At 36.3% G+C, this 24,302-nt stretch overlaps 1 protein-coding gene across 2 annotated transcripts in view; it reads right to left on the bottom strand.

Annotated features, from left to right (window-relative positions):
- Window positions 1–13,526, bottom strand: part of camkk1a (calcium/calmodulin-dependent protein kinase kinase 1, alpha a) — a 155,882-nt gene extending 142,356 nt beyond the window's left edge. Inside the window, exon 1 of one of the 2 annotated variants that reach the window (XM_056457946.1) lies at window positions 12,908–13,526. The gene's annotated coding sequence lies outside the window, so the exon portion shown is untranslated. Of the gene's footprint in view, window positions 1–3,057; window positions 3,217–12,907 lie in introns of those variants that run through there. The other variant, XM_056457948.1, reaches the window with a different exon arrangement.
- Between the last annotated feature and the right edge of the window lie 10,776 nt (window positions 13,527–24,302).

The raw sequence follows: 24,302 nt of genomic DNA, 5'->3' as shown, positions 1-24,302 counted from the left end.
TAATAGTGAAATTTTCATTACAGATCAGTGCATAACCATAAAAATAGAGGTTTATAGGTATATGTAGGATTTACAGAGTGAAATACTGACTGAAATTTAGAACAACAAAAACGTAAGAAACAATTATTGGCTTTAAACAATTAACACTTTAAAATAATGGCCCATTAGTTAATGCACTTACTAATATGAACTAAGTATGAACAATCTTGTAAATAATCCAATGTAAAAAAAAACTGCATTGTCTTCGTTTTTATAAACAATTCAATAAAATGAATCGTTATTGATTTTTTAAAGTTACAAAAGGAACATTTACTTATGCCTGAATGCTTTTAAAACCCTTATACAGTCACAGGGCTCAAAAAACACTTGCAAAATGATGAATTATAATCCAGACTCAACATTACGTAGACTCCCAATGTGACTATTGTGAATGATCACATTGCGATACCAATGCTGAAATGATATACAGTATTGTGCAACCCTACTCGCTAACAGTACTTAATGCACTGTAAGTTAACTAAAACTAGCAAACAACTAGATTTTCATTAGCTAACATTAACAAAGATGAATAAACACTAATAAATGTATTGTTCATGGTCTGTTCATGTTAATAACCTAACATTAAATAATAGACCATTACTGTAAAGTGTTAAGCATTTAAATAAATAGAAAAATCCTACAGTACTCATAAAAACTGCCAATTTATTGTAATTACAACTGTACATAGCATTGTATTTTACTGCACAACTTTAAAATAAATGTATTTTATTTTACATAGCAAGGAAACGTACTCAGAAAATGTAAAATAATATTAAAGTCCAGCTTTTTATTCTGCCATTTCATTTTTTACATTGAATTAATTTAAAGGGAACCTATGATGAAAACCAACTTTTGTAAGCTTTGAACAGATCTGTGTAGGTATAGTGTGTCCTCTTTTTTAAAAATGGACTGATGTTAAAAATAGGATCTAAATCCCAGTGATTTTAAGGCCCACTGCAACGTGAAGTAGGAGTGCGGTTTTCCCCACCCACCGAATTGATTGATAGGTGCCATGTCTCCAGAATAACATGTACACATGCCCATAGAACACTTTTATTGCAAAGAAACTGGGATTAAATTGTCACAACTCTCTGTGATGTGTGCACCTCAATTAGTTTAAAACGTTTTTAAAACAGAGCATGTTTGTAATTAAGAGTGTAAAATTGCCATGTAATTCTTTACCGATATAATCACCACAGCCACATGGTGTCAGTAAACGTGTGTGTGTGTTGCAAACAACATTTGTGTGTGACTCATAATTTCAGAAAGGCTTGAATAGACTCCACCACAAATACATCAAATAACCTTACTTGGTACTTCTGACAAGTGACCTTATTCCAGCTTCATCTGTGTCTGTTTCTATCACTGACTGCTGTTTATCTGCTGTAACACAGTAGAAGCAGACACGCATGTGGGATGGTGGGCCGGGAGAAGCAGCTAAATTGGATTTAAAGCCACAGGCTACAAAAACAGCTACACTGTACTCAGACACCAAAATAGGCAGATTCTGGAGACTATAATAAATAATCTGATGGGTGTTTTGAGCTGAAACTTTACAGACACATTCTGGAGACATCAAATGGCTTATCTTACATCTTGTAAAAGACGTAAAATAGGTGCCCTTAAATGTTAATTTAACCAAGTATTTTAAAAAAATGTTGAATATCTATTAGCATATGTACAGTATAACAAAGACAAAACAGAAATAAAAGCAGTTAACCTTGTTATGAAGTGTTTTTTATTAGCATTTTTATGTTTATCGAGATGTGAAAAATGCCTGAACTGAAAGATGTGAAAATGCCCTGATTACACTTAATTTGACCTGTTTGTTCAAATCAAATCAAAGTTTATTTCTAGAGCACACTTAATTACAACCTTTGGTCCACCAAGGTGCTGTACAATAGCAGTAACAGGTAAAAACAGCAATACACTACAATAAAAACAACAATATAAAACAATAATAACAACAGTAAAAGTTTCCAAGAAAGAATCAATTTAGCATTTGGAACTGCCATTAGGGAACATTAAACACAATGTCTTTAACATCGATTAAAAAAAAGATAAAGTGGCTGCTATTCTGATTTTTAATGGTAACTTATTCCATAGTTTCGGACCCACAACTGCAAAGGCTTTATCGCCCCTGCATTTGAGACGAGATCGAGGTGTTTGCAATAGATGGCATTAGGAATTTGATCTAAGCGATCGGGTTTGGGCCTTAGTAGTGATCATATCAGAAAGACTCAGTGGCACTAGGTTATACAAAGTTTTAGGAACAAAGAGTAAAATTGTATAGTCTATTTGGAAGTGAACCAGCAACCAATGTCGTGATCGCAATATTGGTATGACATTGGTCATATTCGTGGCTACTCGTGAGCAAAAGGCCGACTGCATTTTAGACCATTTGAAGTCTAGAAATGGAAGATGAAGGTAGACCAATATATAAAGAATTAGAATAATCTAATTGCATGGAAGTAAATTATGATTAGTCATTACAAAACTCTTCCTGATTAAGAGGAGTTTCACTTTGCTTGTTCTCAGTCTTTCAGGCAGTGTCATCAAAGTTGACAACAAAAAACTAAGAAACAATTCTTTACATAAAAACATCAACTGTATGACGTAAAAAAACTAAGGGGATTACATTTTTTTTACTTAAAATTTCAAGATGACTTCTAATCTTTTACTTCCTTTTACCATATCCAATGTACAATATCCTGGAAATGAACTCCCTTTTCACCGTATACAATACAATTGACTTACTTTTAACCAGCGAATAAGATTTTAACCCTTACATAATGTCCATTTCTTTAGTGAATGACGGCAATCATTAAGCAACTTCACTATTCCTAACTCATTATTCTCGATTATTAATTGATTTTACATGAAATGTTAAAAATCTAATAGCATAAAGAGAGGCAAAAGACATCAACATAACGAATAACATCCGCTACCCATGACCAAGATCATTTCCATGTATCTTTGGATTTCTTTTAGGTCTGAAAAAGTCCTAACCAGACTTACTTTCAAGTGTTTGCTCTCAGTCAGTCTTCAAAATGTCTTGCGTCTGGAGACTGACATGACACACCGTTTCGCCTCCAGCTCGCTGCGCTTCCTCTCGCCCTCAAAAATACATGACAGAAGCACAACAAAGATCCTCATCAACTCTATTTTTTTGCGTCTTCTCTCTGATCGGCTCTCAAGTCTCTGACAGTAGTAAACACTACACGGCTTCACACACTCGCGCTCCACAGGCACAGAAGAGGAACTAGAGGTGAGATGTGCATGTGCATGTGTGTTTATATGCATAGAGCAGTAGGAGGAGGGGAAGTGCTACGCTACAGCGCTGTATTCTCCAGTGTCTTTTATTGCTGAATCAGACTTAACCCAAAGCAGAGGTGACATTGCTGCAATTTCCCCCTGGCAATGAGACGAGTTTGCACACAACAAAGAAGATCAAACGCTGCTGCAAATGTGTTGCTTCTTAAAATTGGGCATGGCATTAAAAAATTGATTTTATTTGTATGCTTTACTGGTCTAAATTTCAAAGTTGAAGTAATGCATTGTGATATACATGTAAGGGGAAATGATTATTGGGGTATTGTTCGGATAAGGAAAAGAACTGGGTTTTAGGGGACTAAATGACTGGAACTTGTCATACATCACCAGAAAGAATTCTAATGTTTCATAATAGGTTGTATGAAGTATAGATTTTGCTCAAAATGTCGATTTACACAGTTAATTTTTAACAATACCTTACAGGGTGTTTTACATTGACGTCACTAAGGTGGTGTATTAGATAACAGCAATAATAATGATTTTGGCATTGTTTTAAATGCACATCAGGCTACAATCTAGCCTGTAATGCCTGCTTTTGACAATGCACTGCATTCCCGGTGGATAAAATCAAGTCCCACCCTACATTTTTTTCTTATAGCGAACATCCTGTTTCATGTAAGTACTTAACAGCTTGGTTAAGAAACCATTTTAAGGCACATTCACACAAAGGATAATAGCGCTAAGAACAAAAATCACATCGTAGGTGTTATAGTGTGGTTTTAATATTTCTGATATAGTTCTACTATTGTAATATGAGCCATTCCAGCATTATGGATGTGACATTTGCAGTAAAAATTCAAAACATAAATTTATTGAGAACGTATATGTTAACATTATGATGAAACGTGTTCATCCACACCTCACAGCAAGAAGGTCACTGGTTCGAGCCTCAGCTGGGTCAGTTGGCATTTCTGTGTGGAGTTTGCAGTCTGTGTGGGTTTTTGCGTTCGCGTGGGTATCCCCCGGGTGCTCCGGTTTCCCCCACAGTACAAAGACATGCGGTACAGATGAATTGGGTAGGCTAAATTGTCCGTAGTGTATGAGTGTGAATGAGTGTGTATGGATGTTTCCCAGAGATGAGTTGCAGCTGGAAGGGCATCCGCTGCGTAAAACATGCTGTGGCGACCCCGGATTAATAAAGGGATTAAGCCAAAAAGAAAATGAATGAATGAATGAGGAAAATAAACATGCATTATTGATGTGACTAGAAAATTTAGCGAGTTTACAGTATACAGCATTGTAGAAATCCTGTGAATTAAACCGCACAAGCCAAAAGAAACAATGCTCATCATAGTGTTGACTCTCTATAGAACAAAAATGATTGATTTCTATATTTATTATGAACATGACACCTCTTCGTTATGGATGTGACGAATGTGAAATTGCCACTTGTGTGACTTTAGTAAATCAGAAATCAGTTGAAACCATTGACGGAGAAATTTTGAGTATTATTACAGTCATGTTAAATACTTGCTTACAAGAAAAATGTAGTAAGGGATTTGCTATTTTGGTGGAAACTTTTTTTTTATGGCAAGGTTGAAATTTGCATGGAATTTCTCAAATAGTAAAATAGTAACATAATATATAGTAATAAGTAATATCTAATATAGTAAAATATATACGTTTTTAATACGTTTAGCCAGCGGAGAAATTAAAAAGGTCGTGCCCAACTGAGCCTGGTTTCTCTCAAGGTTTTTTTTTTTTTTTTCTTCACTTCCGCCTTTAGTGAAGTTTTTTTTCCCTCTCCGCTGTCGCCACTGGCTTGCATGGTTCGGGATCTGTAGAGCTGCGCATCGTTGGATTTGCTCTTCAATACTTGGACTCTCAGTAGTGATTATTAAACCACACTGAACTGAGCTAAACTGAACTGAACTTAAACACTACAAACTGAACTACACTGTTACAATTTACTGTGACCTTTTATGCGAAGCTGCTTTGACACAATCTACATTGTATAAGCGCTATACAAATAAAGGTGAATTGAATTGAATTGAATTGAGTAAAATAAAAAAAATAGAAATATCTTATATTCATTTATAGTTAGTTGTTTTAGCTTTAAGGTAAAGTCAACGAAAATGGGACTTTTAAACTGAAAAACTAATTTAAAATTAAAAACTAATTACTAAAACATTTTAAATAAATTTGACATTTTTAACAGAACAGGTTAAAAATACCAACCAAGTAATAAAATCTACACTTCCAGAAAATTGTATTTAGCTATTGTAATAAATAGTTAAAATACTGACACCAATTTTCCTTAGTCTGAATGCTGATATAATTATCCTTATACATAACATTTATCATTTTTGTAAGACATTTTGTCAGAACAAGATGGATTATGAAAGTAAAAAGTAGTAATGCCGTTTTAGGTCTGTGTCCATCATAACGTAACAGTGATATGAGAACAAACACTTAAAAAGACCAATTATTATGAACAAATTGAAACTTTAGCTCTGACACAGGCTTATAAACAGAACCTTTAGACCTGTTAAAGATGATATAGCAGTGCTGATTTCATTCCATCATTCATTTTCCTTCAGCTCAGTCCCTTAATTCATCAGGGGTTGCTACAGAGGAATGAGCCGCCAACTATTCCACCATTTGCAGCGGATGCCATTCCAGCCACAACCCTATTCTGGAAAACACCCATGCTCACTCGCAGTCACACACACAGTACTGCTAATTTAGTTTATTCAATTCACTTATTGACCTTATTCTTAAATAAGGAAGTGCGCTCCTTTTTGCGATTGTTTTAGAACTTCTGATTTATAGGCCTATGGGAGAAATGACTAGGAATAATTGACGTCAGAAAACAGTCAATCTACTTGTTCTACAAACAAGTGTTTGCATGACTATACAGACCAAGTAGAATAATATAATAAGACTGGGGAAACCGGAGCATCCGGAGGAAACCCACGCGGACACATGGAGATCATGCAAACTACACACAGAAACACTAACTGGCCCAGCTAGGACTAAACCAGCGACTTTCTTGCTGTGAAGCGACAGTGCTAACCACTGAGCCACCATGTCGCCCCAGTACTGATTTGTTTATCTAATTCAGGGGTGTCCAAACTTGGTCCTGGAGGGCCGGTGTCCTGTTTAGTTTAGCTCCAACTTCCTTCAACACACCTGTCTGGAAGTATCTAGTATACCAAGAAAGATCTCGATTAGCTGGTTCAGGTGTGTTTAATTGGGGTTGGAACTGAAATATGCAGGACACTGGCCCTCCAGGACCGAGTTTGGACACCCCTGATCTAATTGAATTTGACATACCAATTTTTAGTAGAAATTTAAATATTAATTCATATAGCCAGCTGATCCTCCTAATAGTAACATCCATTACTGAATTCGGTATTATTTCATACCACAATAACCTTTCTATGGGAAAAAAATAAGATATCTCATGTTGTTGTCTGGGTCAAATAAAATGTACAAATGTGATTTCTTATAGATGAAAAGCATATTAAAATGTTAGCATCTAGTTTGAAATTTGAGATAATGTTCCATTGACAAACAGCATAACAGATTTTTGTAAAAATTAAACAGCATACGTATTCTGACCAACATTAATTAAAATACATAAAAATAATAAATATTATAAACACAACTGTCAGAGACACAAAATACGATGTGTGACAAAATGAAACTGCCATGTTTTTCTTTTTCTGCCAAAATGAATGGCGTCAGATTAACATTCATACAGCCAAGACACTGTTTTGAAAGAGAAAACTCCTCTCTAGCAAAATATTCACCAAGAGATCCTCACAACTGTCTGCCTCACAGCTCAACTCCTCTGTCTGTAGTCAGCATATATTTAACAACACACCGACTAACACATCAGCCTGATCCTTGCTTGCATTTTAATAAAGGCTGATTATGCAGTTTAACACAGTCAGAGACACAGGAAGCACTGCATCTTCTCTCGCACTCACCAGGAGCGACTGAGTGCTGCCAATAGATGTAGAACCTCTGAATTATTCTCTCACATCCAGCTCTCAGCGGCCCCTGCGACTCTGCCGGTCGTGGCGCACTAAGAATGAGAAATACTGTGTCTAGCAGCTTACATTTGGAGAAGAGCCATCTAATTTGCAGTAAAAGCTGATAAGGAATGCCTCTTGTACTCTATGCTCAGTATTAGGATTGGATATTGTTTGGATTTTTTTTACAATACCGGTGGAGAATTGATACTTGTGAAAAAGAAACTGGTGCTGCCTGATCTGATACTGTTATCAGATCAGATAAGAATTTTTTAACTACTAGAATTACCATAGTGGTCATACTGACCATTCTTATACAAGACATCTTATTATCATGTAATATTTACATTCAAAACTTCTATAGAGATATTAAAATTAGGCTTTGAATGTCTGCCATCAAATTTAATTTAGTTGTCACCCTAAAAATAAGATTGTTTCAGTAATACAGCCTTAAAATGTAGGCTACTTTAGACCACCCGCAAATGTCTGTGCCTCACTTTTACTTTCCCTTTCACAAGCACAGAAGACGGCTTTTTTGAGGAACTGAATATGCAGTTAAGGTTATGTTTTTGCTATAAGAAGGTTATGTTTTAGTTGGCAGGAAGTTGCCAGGCAACTTTAAATATTTAAAGTCACAGGGAAAAGTAGCGGACACTGAAATGCATGCTGTCATTTTGACCGCTATAGTTCTAGGTAGAAATAATCAGAACTCTTATGTTTTGGAATTTTAATAAAATTACAATGTTCGAGGAAAATATACACATATTTAGTAAAAGTCAGGGAATTATAGATATGTGTGTTTTATTTCAACAAAGTTATTCAATTGCAAAAAACAAAAGAAAAAAAAAAAGAAGCCAAAAAGGGCTAAGGATGCCATAAAAAAACAGCTTTGTTATTAAAAACAAATTCTTTAAATTGCACAATATATTACACTTTTTAAGCACATAACACAATTTTATATAACAAATTCAGAATAAATCCTTGCTACAAATCTAATAACTACAGTATAATTTAACACTTATTAGGAATACTGGATTCTGATTGGCTGATCAAGGCATTGCATAGCATGTTATTCCCAGATAGCAAACATTTAAACCAATAACACAGGCTCATCTGGATGATACAAACAGTTAGTGAGTATAATAGTTTGATGACACCTAGTGACTGAACAATATGTAGGTTAGTGGAGGCTGCATTCAGCCATATTTCCTTTTGCAAACTTTATGTTTAATTAAAGGGTTTGTAAATTATTACAGCTCAGATCAATATGTTGCGTCTATACTGCTTATTACCTGTTTATTATTATGGCCACTTGCCACAAAATGCAAACAATTAATGTACATCTAGGCAGCTGTTTTCACAGAAAAAAGCCCTCGAGTCTAATACAAAATGGTCATGCTTTATTCTGTGAGAACAACTACCTAGATGTGCGTTATCTGTCACATAACATTAAAAGTATAAATTATATAGCAAAGTAGTTTGTATTTTTGGTTTGCTATAAACCAGCTTCCAATTTCGTAAATAAAAAAGGTAAAATAATAAATTTGCAGCCTCTGGTAAAAAACTATTATAAAATTATACTTATAATAAAAATTCTTCTGACTTATTGCATGTCCAGTCTTATCATAAAATCACTTGAATGAATGCATGATACATTTCAAAATGAATACAGTGCTCAGCATATTTAAGTACACCCCTCACAAATCTATCTTTTAAATTCATAGTTTCAATAGGAAGCTATACAATATTATATTTGTGCATATACATTAGATTAGTCACTACTGAAGCCAAATCTGGAGCCTATCTAACAAAATAACTTACAATAATGGTCCAAAAACTAGTCCAACCAAATTTATGTTATAGAAAAATATTAAATAAAAATTAAAAAAGAGGAAGAATCAAGAGAAGAAAAAATATTTGTTTAAATTTTGTAGGTTGTGATTTTATTTATTTATTTTATTTTTTTTGCAATATTTTGCTTGAATTTAATTGTGTTATCTTTCAATTTCTAAATATGTTTGGTGACTAAAATATTATTTTAATAAAATAATCTGTTTAATAAATCTGCTTTGTTTAAATGCACTAAAACACATTGCCTATATTTACTGAGAAATGGATAAAACTATTAATTTTCAAAATGGGGTGAACTCAATTATGCTGAGCACTGTATTAGACTTTGACAAAGCAGTTTTAAGTCATAACTTCTAAATCAATCTATCATGCAATAACTTGTTGAGCATGTGTTTTTTCACAAAATTACTATCCTTCGGCTTAGTCCCTGATTGATCAGGGGTCTGGAATAAACTGCCAATACACTCTCGTTTACACACACACACAATCACTGCGGCCAGTTTAGTTTTTAACAAAAGTTTTGATCTATCAAAATAGTTTATGTACAGCTGATATTCGCTATTCCCTTTACATATGTTCTTGTCAACAGATGTCTATGATTACTGTTGTCTTCGGTGCTGTTTCCTGTTTCTTTTCTTACTGTGAACCAAATAATGCTATGTGTAACTAAAGTAGTGCAAAAACATGGGTATAAAGCCCATGTACACACTGCTCAAACATAATACACAGAGTTAGTTAAGCTGCACATACAGTAAGCAGGTCTCACAACAATAACAAATTTCAGTTATATTACTGTAAATGTTACTGGTTAAAATGTAGCCTATATTGATTTCTTCATAAAAGAGAATCATGTTTCCAACTTCCTGCCCCTTTCAATCGACAGCACAAGCATTTAAGTGGCACCACCAAAATGAATCACAGAAATCTTTATTCTGATTTGGTCTGATATTGTAAATGGCACCCAGTTTTGGTAGCCAACCCTACTCAACATATGTACAGATGTATTCAGCAATACCAGTAGAACAGAGCTGTATTTAGCCACATTATTCTATTCTTCAGCATGGCCGCTTTGTAGCATTCCTGTCTAGTCGGTGATTCTGAGAAATCCTTCAAGCATAGTAGAATCAATACAGTCAATGAGGATTATATTTACAGGGGCATAAGGGAAAGCAATCTGGTGTGTGTTACCGAACCAATCCAACAGGTCAATGACATGAAATGCGTCCCGATATTGAATTAGAACCCCAAATTACATGCTACAGAGAGGTTCAGACAAAAAACCTAGATGGTCTGTATGAAGTCTGTACTGAATTATAATTAATTTTACACCACTATAAACTGTATTTGGGGTCATAGACGAGGCATCTTAATTTGGTGTCCAATTCTAATTCAATTTATAAAAGCATATTAAATGAGAGCGTCCTTTTCATGTTTCAAATTACTGAATAAAATGTTAATGGCCAATCATTGTTTAACACAACAGATATATTCATGTAAAAAAATCTTATTCTGAACTGTATTTATTAAAATACATGAAACACCAAGTGATTTTGTGAAAATGTATTAGATTATAAAAACCTTCCTGATAAAAAGTGGGACACTTTCAATTTAATTACTCTTTAGAAATTACATTTGCATTAATTCATGTAGCAGATGCTTTCGTTCAAAGTGACTTTCAATTGAGGAGGCATTCAGGGATTCAACAAAAATAGGAAACACACAAAAGAAGTGCTACTTATACAAAGAAAATACTAAGGAACTGTTTGTGCTCAAAGAATTTAGTGCTAGAGTTAGGGGGGGGGGGTGTTATTGAATAGAGAGATAAGTGTTTCTACGAGTGGTTTGTCAAGCCCACTCACCTGTCATATGTTTTTTTTTTCTTTAGAGAGATGAAGAGATTGTAAGAAAGTGTCTGGGGAAAATGTGCAAAACTGATGTAAGTGTTGGTTAAAGTGTGAGAGAGATGAAAGAGTGTTAAATCTTCATGTGGTTTGTCAAGCCCACTCACTTAATTTTCATTCATTAGTATCTTGGGGCGTTATTGTGATGAAGTCATGATGCCGAATGACATTTTAGTGGGTGTCTTCAGTATATTATGATAAAAATGTATGATTTTTATAGACCATTAATTTGGTCAAAAAAATTCTAGCGTAAAGGGGAAAAATATTAACTGCACACAACAGGGGTTTTCACTTTATATAATAATTTGAAATTATTTAATAATGTGAAATAAATTTTCATAAAATAAACAATTCATATAATATTTTAATTTTATTATAAACAATAGGAGTTAACAATGCAAAACGTCTCTTATTTTCCTTATCCTTAATGAAAAAAAGGGTTATTCTGCAGGATGGTTTAAGATGGAGTTTGACCAGCTAAAACTAGATGAACACCAGATTTATCTAGCTATGTCCAGTTTAAAACAGACCAAAATAGGACAGGGGATTTTTTTTGTCTGCCATAACAGAAAATATGCCAAAATGTACATGGTCTGCTATCTGCTCATGGTTAAAGCTGAATAAAAGGATATAGAACAAGCAATGTATGCTGCAGGCATCTCTGGTTGAATTGCTTGTATTGATTGCAGTCTGGTTATATTCATTTGGAAAAGTATTTTTAAAAAGGGTCACCTGATATGCACAAACTTATATTCACACCATTTCCATCTATCCCCACAGAAATCAATAACTATGGTAACCATGATTTAGTTCCCCCACTCAAAACAAAGCAGCGCAGGGGATATTTAATGTGCGTGTATTGTGTTAGATCACATTTTAGTATTTTCGGAAACTATATATTAAGAGTAATCTAGGTGGATGAGGTGATGTAGCCATGTTGAATACGGAGTACAGTCCAAACTTCACTATTAGGGAGAATAAAGAATATTTAAATTTTAGATTTTTATTTTTTTATATTATTAATATATTGCATTTTATTATATTTATTATGTATTATATTATATTTATTATATTATTATTCATTTATTTATTTATTTATTTATTCATTTTTAATTAAAAAAACAAATAACTGAATAAATAAGATTAAACTACAATTTAAGATTAATTCTACACATTTATTATTTAGAGACAATTATAATATTATACATTCACAACATAAATAAAATAAACCACAAAGCCGTGTAGCTTTTAGGACGGGGTTCTTTCTCACACTCAGATAATACACAGACAATTACATAGAGCTCCACGGCGTCTGACAGATTATAAACCCCTGCTCTTTAATTCGGGTAGAAATGATCATGACTCTTCTTATACCACTACTTTTTAGAAACAAAAAACAAAAACAAAAAATAGACTATGCTACAAACCAGACAGCTCTCTTGACATCTCAGAACAGTGTGAATATAAAGTATATTACATGTAGTTTTACCTCACTAACCGCAATTTGCTTACTGACGTCATCATACTCGCTAACGGTTAATTTGTAGTAAACTACAAACCAAATTTCACACACCACAAAGCCCTGATTCTTCTATAGTGAGCATACAGTGTGTAGTGAGGGTGACAGAAGGGGGCTCTCGTAGTAAGAAACCGCCCCTTCGGCTCTCCTCCACACTAAAGTAAGCAGCTGCATTGTTCATCCAGCAGCACTGCCTCAAATTCTCCCGCAGAGCCTCGCTCGAGCACCGAATGACCGACACAAAACCTCTCCGCGAGCAGATCACAACTGTTAACGTTACTCACCTGTCAACTTGGTCGCGTGTCTTTTGTTCAACAAGCTCCCGATCGCAGCGTCTGCAATTTGTGAAGTTGCTTTCGATTTTGGCTCGAGCCGACGACGCTCGGATCAACCTGTCTTTTAAAAAGTTTCACTTCCAAAATCGCGCTGTCACAGATGTTCCTCTGCGTGCGTCTGATGAGTGACAGCGGGCTTCATCAATGTCACCACCGCTGCTGCTGCTGCTACTGGTCACAGCTCCATCCGAGCACGCGTCTTTCTCTGTCTGATTATCTTCAGTGATGCTCGGGTTTTATTTCGCGGCGGAATCTCTGCATCATTTCAGTCTCTTGTGAGTCAGTTTAATGGCATATATCTGCCCCATCCCTCCCTCTCTCTCTCTCTCTCTCTCTCTCCCTCTCCCTCTCTTCCGCACTGCTGACAGATCCCCGACTGACCGACCAAGCTACGGAGCGCAGCTTCAAACACTACAGCCCGTCACATGCACTTGGTCATCGGCTTTCATTCACGAGACACGCTGCAGATTCGTCTGGAAAAATTAGCCAGTGTGAAGTTAAATAGCGTCCAATTCGCATGTGCAACAATACCACGCCAACAGAAAGCTTGGATGAACTTCACGATCCATCAAACATTTCCCTTTTCTTTTACTATGCTCGGGTCCTAAAGTCCGCCGGGTTCACGGCGCATGAGTCTCCGCTTCAGACGCCGCGCCCACAGAACCGCCCACAGCCCGCTGGACACAAAACTACAAAAAAACACACACACACACACACACACACACACACACACACACACTTTTTTATTATCAGTTCTGATTAATTAGAATTACACCACACACCAGGATACATATGCACACACCAATTTATAAAATATGGCTACACACTAATTCATGGAGGTGATTGGGGCACAAATGTACATTGAGGGAGCAGCCTAGTGATGTCCGAAACTATAGTAGTGAACATTCTGCAGTGATTCTCAATCAAACCCAACATTTGACCAGGATGCAGTCTATGATCCGGTTGTTTTTTGGGTAAGTTTTAAAGTTTCAACATAAAATACTGTTTTATTGAAGCATAGCTTAGACTATGGCTGGCATCTCAACTTAATATAAAGGGGGGAAAACTACAAAATTAAAAAAATGTTTTCAAGACATCAATGAATTTTTTAACAGAGTAAATAACAAAATTAGTAAAAGTATTAATCTATAAAAAAATTGCTATATATATATATATATATATATATATATATATATATATATATATATATATATATATATATATATATATATATATATACAGTTGAAGTCAGAATAAAGTTTAAGAAAAATAGTTTTCATAACTCATTTCTAATAACTGATTTATTTTATCTTTGCCATGATGGCAGTAAATAATATTTTACTAGATATTTTTCAAGACACTTCTATACAGCTTAAAGTGACATTTAAAGGCTTAACTAGGTTAATTAGGTTAACTAGGCAGGATAGGGTAATTAGGCAAGTTATTGTATAAAGATGGTTTGTTCTGTAGACTATCGAAAAAAATTGTTACTTAAAAGGGCAAATAATATTGACCTTAAAATGGCCTTAAAAACTGCTTTTATTTTATTCTAGCTGAAATAAAACAAATAAGACTTTCTCAAGAAGAAAAAATATGATCAGACATACTCTAAAAATTTTCTTGCTCTGCACATCATTTGGGACATTCAATGGAAGGCTAATAATTCTGACTTCAACTCTCTCTTTCTCTCTCTCTCTCTCTCTCTCTCTCTCTCTCTCTCTCTCTCTATATATATATATATGGTATATATATGGGCGTTAACGTGCTGTGTTAACGCGAGACTCTTATCGCGTGAAAAAAAAAATATCGCCGTTAATCTATTCTAAAAGTTGGCTTGGGAGCTGTGTCTATTCTACGCAAGCTATGATGACTTTTAACTTAATATTTTAGCACGGTGTATACCTGTTAGCCGTCTGACAGTGCCCTTCTGAATCAAATCAGCAGGATGCCCTTCTGGATCTTTCACTTACTTCGAAGACACTACTGACTGCGTTTACATGGACATCAGTAATCTAGTTATTTGCCTTAATAGACAATAATTTCTTGTAATTTTGTGTGGCTAACTGCTGTTCAGCAGTTTCACATTCACTCAGGAACATTTCATTCATGCCCCTGTGACAAACTGGGGTATTAGACGCAAATAAGAAGGACTGGTGGAAGAGTGTTATGGAATGTAATAACGTATGCCGAATGGAAAGAAAAAACTTACGCATTTTGCGATGTGTGTGTGTGTGTGTGTGTGTGTGGTCCTTTACTGACAGCCGCGTGTGTGGATCTTGTCGGAAAATATGGCGAAAAGACCTACATGGCAGTAATAGTTTGATATATATCTTATATCTCATCACGGTTTGTTATTTAGTTTAGACAGTTATGTAATGCTTTGCAAACAAACAGAAACATGAATTAGATTTAAATTAGTGTATAATATATCAAGTTGTATCATGTGCCTTGCTATATGCCAGAAATGTAATTTTTATTAAATCATTCATGCATTTTCCTTCAACTTAGTCTCTATTTCAGAGGTCACCACAGTGGAATGAACCGCCAACTATTCCAGCATATGCTTTACGCAGCAGATGTACTTCAAGCCACAACCCAGTACTGGGTAACACCCATACACACTGATTCACACACATACACTATGGACAATTTACCTTGTTCAATTCACCTATAGCGCATGTTTTTGGACTGTGGGTGAAACTGGAGCACCCAGAGGAAACCCACGCTAACACAGAGAGAACATGCAAACCCCACTCAGAAATACCAATGATGATCTTGCCTGCCACCTTCACAGAGCTGCTCAACCTGTTCTTATTTGACAGACTCAGATTACCGTACCATGAATGGGTGTTGCCCAGTGATGGGTGCAATACATATGCTGGATAAGTTGGCAGTTCATTCCACTGTGGCAACCCCATATTGATAAAGGGACTAAGTCGAAAAGAAAATGAATGAATGAATGACGCTGCTTTTTTTTGTAAAGCAGCGTCATCATGTAACACCCAATAAGTTAAGGTAACTCAAACTATTTTAGGAAACCGATTGCAACAAACCATTTCAGTTCAAAATCTAATCCTAATGAGTACTGTGAACTTAATCCATTTGAGTAAAAGCAATTTAAACACAGTAAAACCCAATAAATGAGGAGAACTCAAACCAATTGAGTACTGTAAAACCCAATAAATTAAGGCAACTCAAACCATTTGAGGAAACAGATTGCTACAAACAATTTGAGTTAAAAAAACGAATCTATATGAGCACTGTGAACTTACTCCATTTAAGTTGAAGTAATGAGGTATTTAATTAACTCATTACCTTCAACACTGAGTTCAAAACTCTTTTCAAATAAGTAGAATTATCTTTCAGTAAATTTTGAGATAATGACACTCAATTCATTTGATAAAGTTGACTGTTGGTTTTTACAGTGTAGATACAAACCTGAAATGATGTAAATTTCCTGCCGTTGTTTAACTTATTTACAGACAGCCTGGGTGTTAGGTTGGAATGTCAACATGTTGTCGATAACGACCCATAGATATTAACTGTATTTGTGTCAACAATTTCATTGTCCAAACCTTTAATATTTGTTATGTAGGAGAAACCTGCAATCTATCACGATGTCTTTTGGTTTTATTTACATTCAACTGGAGAGAAAACCCCCAAAAAGGTTTGTTAATATATGGCAGTATTATATCCTGACCATCACCCCATAATTCCCCAAGATTACATACACTATATATCAAATCCAGTGATGTTATGCTTTTAAAATGCGGTCAATGAAACCAACTGAAAGGCAAAATAGCAGAACTAACAACCTTATGCTCGAGTGTCCTTAAATTTGAGAGGCAACAGCATCAAGCCCCATGGGTAATGACAAGCCAGTTCATTTATTCAAAGGTCAAACCCATCTGTTCCTTTTACTTTTGCCTATTACTGACTAATCTGAGTCTACAAGATGCTCTGATGTAAGTAATGGCTGGTGAAGTTGTGCATGTGCCAGCGGGAATAGAGATTGCATTGCATCTAGGTACCCATAAAGCCGAGCACGGAGCTTCAAAGGAAAATCCAAGTCTTGAGGGAGAGTTTGGAGATTACAGCACTTGTCATGATGCGCAAAGTGCAAAGAGGACATACAGGTAATCAAATGCACCACTGCCTAATTATGATTACACGTGTCTAATTCAAAGGAAAGAAAAATGCATACAAATGCATTCACTTACACACACACACACATAAGGACTCATTATGTAGCTACTGTGCAATTTTCTTTTTTCCCAGCCTTTTCTCTCTCACCTTTTACCATTAATGAGTGTATCCTTGCGAGCTCCATTCAGTCTTTTCTCAAAAATACTCTGAATGCGTGCTGTTGAGTTTGCTATGACTCATACCGATAATTTACACCAATGCTTTTAATATGCTCTCACTGCCTGCCTCCAAATCCAGAACAGAGAGAGGAAGAAACAACAAATGTATTATGTAGCCGAGGGGAGGGGAAAAAAGATGGGAAGTGAAGGACAGAGGGATTGAGCGCCAGAGTGATTTATCAAGCTGAAGGAAGAGGAAATCAAAAGCGAATCCTTAAGCCTTCCAGCACAACACACGCAGCCTTAGAAACCTCTATATGTGTTTGAACATTGTGAGAGGAGAGAGGAAAAAGCAATATATTTGGGATTATTGTATCATTTTTTTCAGTGTAGCTTCACAGATTAGCATAAACTTTCATAAAGCTACTTTATAAAGCGTATGTGGCCAATTGTTAGTATAATAATTTTCAAGTCTTTGCAAATTCCCACATAATACTCGCTTATCATCTGCTTATTATTAAGATATTGGCTGTTTTTCATTCATTCATTTTCCTTTGGCTTAGTCTATTTTATGCATCAGGTCATCACAGCGGAATGAACCTCCAACTTATCCAGCATATGTTTCACACAGCGGATGCCCTTCCAGCTGCAACCCAGTACTTGAAAGCATCCATACACACTCATTCACACTCATACACTACGGCCAATTTAGCTTATTCAATTCACCTACAGTATAGTCCATGTCTTTGGATTGTGAGGGAAACCGGAGCACCCAGAGGAAACTCACGTGATCACTGGGAGAACATGCAAACGAATCAGTGTCCCTTTTGCTGTGAGGCGACATTGCTAACCACTGAACCACCATGTCACCCTATTGGCTGCTTATTAGTACTTATAAATGATCATACTCCTACCCTATATTAAACCCAAACTATCTTACTACTATTAGCTTCAACGTTTTCAAGCTAAAAGTCTTTGTTGATGGATTGTTGCAGCCTGATCTCATGAGAAAATGTAACCATTTTACGCCTTGTCAGTTTAGTGGCTAATTCGTACGAGTTCAGTCGTAAATCAAAAAGTTATGAATTACCGTGAGATTGTCTTGGTTTATAGGTAGAATTGATGATGAGGGAGAGAAGAACACAGATACAGTGTCAGAAAATCTTTTTTTGTATACTGTCTTCATAAACTTTGAAATATAAACTCATGAGATGGACGTTCAAGACATGTTTCTAGGTTATTACAAGAATGACTTCATGTGTTTTGTATATCAATGTTTCCCAACCACGTTACTGGAGGACCACCACTACGTTTTGGATGTCTCCTTTTTCTGTCACACCTTTTGCAAGTTTTTCAGTCTCTTCTAAAGAGCTGATGATCTGAATCAGGTGTTTGGTTAAGGAGACATGGAAAATGTGCAGAGCTGGTGGTCCTCCAGGAACGTGGTAGAGAAACACTGATGTATATGAAAAAAAAAGTTCTTTCTGATTACTTCAGCATGTATAACCTTTTTTATTTTTAAGCATTAGACTGTTTAGACCAGAGGTGCCCAAAATAGGGCTCGTGGGCCAAAGTTGGTCAATGGTAACCTTTGATTTGGCTTGTCACCCCATCAGAGAAGAGAGGGAGAATTTTGGGGAGGGTTGGGGTTAATACCTTTAAAACACATTCATTCATTCATTTTCTTTTCGGCTTAGTTACTTTATTAATCTGGGGTCGTCACAACGGAATGAACCATCAACTTGTCCAGCACATGTTTTACGCAGCGGATGCCCTTCCAGCCGCAACCCTTCACTGGGAAACACCCATACACTTCCATTCACACACATACACTACGGACAATTTAGCCTAGCCAATTCATCTATACCACATGTCTTTGGACTTGTGAGGGAAACTGGAGCCCCCGGAGGAAACCCACGTGAACACGGGGAGAACATGCAAACTCCACACAGATATGTCAACGGACCCAGCTGGGGCTCATACCAGCGACCTTCTTGCTGTGAGGCGAGAGCACTACCCACTGTGCCACCGTGCTGCCCTCTCATCAATCCAGTGATACCTAATTTATGTTTGTAGCTCAATGGGGTCAAGAACTGTTACTATTTTAAGTTAGGTAGGTGTAAATCCCCATAAGTGGGTACAGGTTAAAATAAAGCGTGACCCATTTTTTGAGTTTGTTTCAACATAGTGCTTTTGTGTCTAACTGCATCATGTGATTACAATAAACAAGACTGCCATGTCACAGCTGATTTGAAATGTTTCGATGTCGGTTTTTACCTGATCAATTTCAGACATTTTTAAAGAAAGATTAATGTAATAAATATTCTCATTGCTTTTTACAGTTTTACCAGCAGGCTTGAAAAATGTGTGCAGTGTTTTGAGGACTTCGAAATGCTGAACCATTTTGGGAAGGAATTGATTCAGTTGATTCACATCTTCTAAAATATTTTTTTTCATCCCATCAACTGTAGTTGGAAAGCAAATACTGACCCACTGCATTATGTTCATTCATTCATTCATTTTTGGCTTAGTCCCTTTATTAATCCGGGGTTGCCACAGTGGAATGAACGTCAACTCATCCAGGACATGTTTTATGCAGCGGATGCCCTTCCAGCCGCAACCCATCTCTGGGAAACATCCATACACACTCACTCACACTCATACACCACGGACATTTTAGCCTACCCAATTCACCTGTACCACATGTCTTTGGACTGCAAATTCCACGCAAATGCAGGGAGAACATGCAAACTCCACACAAAAACGTCAACTGACCCAGCCGAGGCTCAAACCAGCGACCTTCTTGCTGTGAGGCGACCGCACTACCTACTGCGCCACTGCGTCGCCCTGCATTATGTTGAATTGCAAAATCCAAAATCAAACACTATGTTCAGTTTTTATTCAATAAAGATACTGACACAAAAATGTAACCTTGAAAAGGTTCAAAGCAGACTAATTTAAACTAATAGCCTACTTTGAACTTTTAATTAATAAAACCATCAGCACTTTAAAGCAGGCATCATACTATACTCTGTGCTGTAGGCCCATGATTTTGTGAATCACTATTTTTATAAAGTCATTAGATTAGTACTGGATGCAGCATTTGTATTTGATTCACTACACGTGTCAGCTCATAAAACTCATTTATTTGGAAACTGCTGCATTACATTAGTCATGCTATTTTATTTCAATTATTAATATTAAGTGTTGTTAGTTTATAAAACAAACTACATTTATTACACAAGTTTTTGAGTCACTGAAAGAGCCAGTTCATTTGGGAGTTTTAGTGTCGGACTACTACTCATGTAGGTTTTTGATTCACTAAAAAGATTTTACACACATAACAGTTTGCCATCGTGAAAACAGTAATACACTATACATGTGAGCTCAATGGGGTAAATTTATTTAATGATGAATATTAGCATTAGCTTTAATATTAAATGTAGTATTAATACTACAATCAACTGATCTGCTCATCGATTGATTCAAAGACAATTTTTCCGGGCAGGAAAAATATTTTCTCTTACTGTTATGTGCTAATAGTTACATGCCACAATGTAATGCAATCAGTGCAATCAATCAATTAATTAATTGAATGTACAGAAAATATACACCTATATCAGTAACAACCAGATCATCAAAAAACCTAAATCACCTTGATTTTCAAGCGGCATGCAACTGGTAATATTTAAAGGCATCAGTTGATCAGATTTTAATGATGTACTGATTGCCAGGATAGAAATGCTGGCAGAGTCCAGCTGTCCCTGTGGGGCTCTCCCAGGGGGAGTGAGGTGTGTCTCGAGGAGAGAATAAATCGGGGGGGCGGGTGTCCAACAGCTTTAAATTTGCGGTGAAGTTACACCCATCTCTAGGGAGTTGGTAAACCGAGATGCATTAGTTTTAGGAGGATTTTGGAGATTTCTTTGTTTAACTCAGGGGTGTCAAATTCATCTCCTGCAGGGCCAACGCCCAGCAGAGTTTAGTTCCATCCCTGCTCACACACACTTACCTGTAGGTTTCAAACAAGCCTGAAGGACTAAGATGTGATCAGATGTGTTTAAACAAGATTGAGCTAAACTGTTCAGGGCTGACCCTCTCCCAGCCAAGATTCTGAGGTCATATGGGCCATAAATATGAGCCCTATAGATAAGTTCTTAGACGGGTTACATGTGGGCCCTACTGTATATGAATTAGCCGATGAATTCTTTTCCACCAATTCAGTTTGAGCACTGATTCGTGCCAGAGCTTCTAACTCAATTTTTGTCTTACGACTTTGAACTAATGTATAGCACCAAAGCTATAGAAGCTATAAAAGTAAAAACCTTTGGTGGCCGAGAGCTTAACATGCTGCAATTTAAGAAAACACATGCAATCACAAAAAATTGTGTATGGATGTTTCCCATTGCTGGATAAGCTGGTGGTTCATTCGCTGTGGCAACCCTAGATTAATAAAGGGACTAAGCCAAAAAGAAAATGGATGAATGAATGAATGAAACTGAATCCAAAAACTGATCCTACTTTGTCTAGTGCAATGTTTTGTCATTCGGAGACATTATTAAACTTTTATTCATAAAAAAAGGTACAAAAGCAGTCACTGGGGTAATACCTTTTCAAAAAGTAAACTTTTGTACCTTACTGAGTCACATTTGTACATTACGGGTATTTTAATACCTAAAAAGTACAACTGTGCACCACATTCACTCTTAAAAATAAAGGTGCTTCAAAGGTTCTTTGTTGGTGTAGCCATGGAACCTTTTTCAACTCCCAAAAGGTTCTTTGTAGCCCCAAATGGTTCTTTGCACTATAAAATAGTAATCTTAAAGGTATAAAAGTGTACCCTAAAAATGACAAAATTGTATTTTTACCAATGTGCACATTTAAGGTACAAAAGCAACATAGGCTCATTCTGGAGACGTACCCCTATATCCATATCTGGAGAACGTATGGCTGCATTCCATCTTCAAACAAATGCTACGGGGTGGTATGACGCCTTCTCTTTTCGTGCTTACCAGGTGACCGCTTACCTCCATATGGACAGCTTTCCTGTGTTACCAGTTTGTCCAGTGGCTCACCATGTACGTCGGCGGACTTGAAAAGCACAGAAGAGTTGACTGAAACGACGGGGTTCGAGTATGGCGAGGAACGGTTCCAGAAAACGGGTAAGACAAAAACAAAAGTCAAAAAAATAAATAAACAAGTAAAAAACAGGGTGAGAATGTGGTAAAATCTGAAAACGTTGTAAAAATCAGGGGCCTTTTCTTTTTCTGGATTGCTTTTGAAAACACTGTTGGTTGGGTTTAGGTAAGGGGTGGGTGCTGGTCAGTTGGTGCTTTTGACAACACTATCGATTGGGTTTAAGGAAGGAGGAAGGTGAGTCAGTCGATCGGTCAGTCAGTCAGTAAGTCGGTAAGTCAGTCAGTAAACAGTGACCTCTTGTGGATTTACGTGAGAACAGCAGTTGCAAATGGCACATGGCAAATGGCAAATGGAGAAATTTGAGATCTGAAAAAGCGTACACAGCGGCCTTTGGTGGAATCGCGAAAACAAAATCTGCAAAAAACGAACCTTGTGGGACATATTCACGTTTTCATTTGAATAGGTACCACCCCAGTGACTGATTTTGTACTTTTATTTCTAAGAGCATGTAAATGCAGAGAACAGGCCAGTATGGTCAGGGTTCAGACTTTTTTATGTTTAAAAAAACGATTTAAAGTACTATCAATGATACTGTACTTTAAATCACATTGCTGACCTACGGCTGCAAGAATGAATGAGCTTGTAAAGCCATTTCCTTTACTCCACCATGTTGCCAGATCCATATTATAAGCATCATGCTGTATGACTGTTTTTTATTACGTGACAGCATCAATGCAGTAATTAGGGCATTACATGCTACATTCTAGTCTAGAGACAACTGCAGCATGCTAAAGATACTCTTAAAAGCAGTGTTTATATAAAAAAGATGGCCCAAATAACTTCAATACAGCTTAATTATAGGCTCATTATTATCAGAGAAAACAGATGATGCTGCTGAATCACTCACACCTCCTCTGAGTGAGCAAACAAAATGTCAAGATTATTGTTTAGACAGGATTAGGGCAATAATAATTTTAAAGGTGTAATACAAATCGAATGTATATTTTAACTGAAAGCGAGAAATGGGGTCAGAGGTGAGATGTGATCTTTGGCAAAACAGAGGAATATTATAAATGCTAAGTTATTCATACTGAATAGGTGTTGAGATGAATGCTTATTAAGGGATCATAGCTAGCGTGGGTAAAGCAGAAGAATAAAACAGGCGTATTATATAATATGTTTCTGGCATACTGAGATAAAGCCTCAAAACAAAACTGAGAACAGATCATATGAATGCATGTCTCAGAGAGCGAGGTATGAGTGGCAGATAAATTAGGCTTCAATTATGAACATAAATGTTATCTAATCCTGATTTAAAACACTAAATGTTACCCATTTTTCCAAGATGACATTTATTGCTTACCCTATGCAATATAGAGAGTTTCTTACTTTCGTTATGAACATATTGGTCCAACAATAATTGAATAGTTCACTGAATAGTTCACTCTAAACCTTAATGACTTCTTTTCATCTGGGAACAATGAAAATGCACACTTTAGTCATTCATTTTTCTTCAGCTTAGTCTATTTCAGAGGTCGCCACAGTGCAATCAACCGCCAATTATTCCAGTATATGTTTTACACAGCGGATGCACTTTCAGCCACAACCCAGTATTGGGAAACATACATACACACACACTCATACTCTATGACTAATTTAGTTTATTCAATCACCTTCTTCGAATGTTATTATGGGCATTATCAGTGGTTATCAGCTGATCGATATGGGGCAGTAGGGACCTTTTGTGCTTGCTGGTAGGCTCAGAAGGCTGTTATCATCCATTCATTCATTAGGCTTAGTCCCTTTATTAATCTGGGGTCGCCACAGCGGAATGAACCGCCAACTTATCCAGCCTATGTTTTACGCAGCGGATGCCCTTCCAGCTGCAACTCATCAATGGGAAA

The sequence above is a fragment of the Danio aesculapii genome, chromosome 5, assembly GCF_903798145.1.
Source record: "Danio aesculapii chromosome 5, fDanAes4.1, whole genome shotgun sequence".
Classification (NCBI taxonomy): domain Eukaryota; kingdom Metazoa; phylum Chordata; class Actinopteri; order Cypriniformes; family Danionidae; genus Danio; species Danio aesculapii.
The sequence above is the reverse complement of the archived record's forward strand: the minus strand, read 5'-3'. Positions and strand labels throughout refer to the sequence as shown.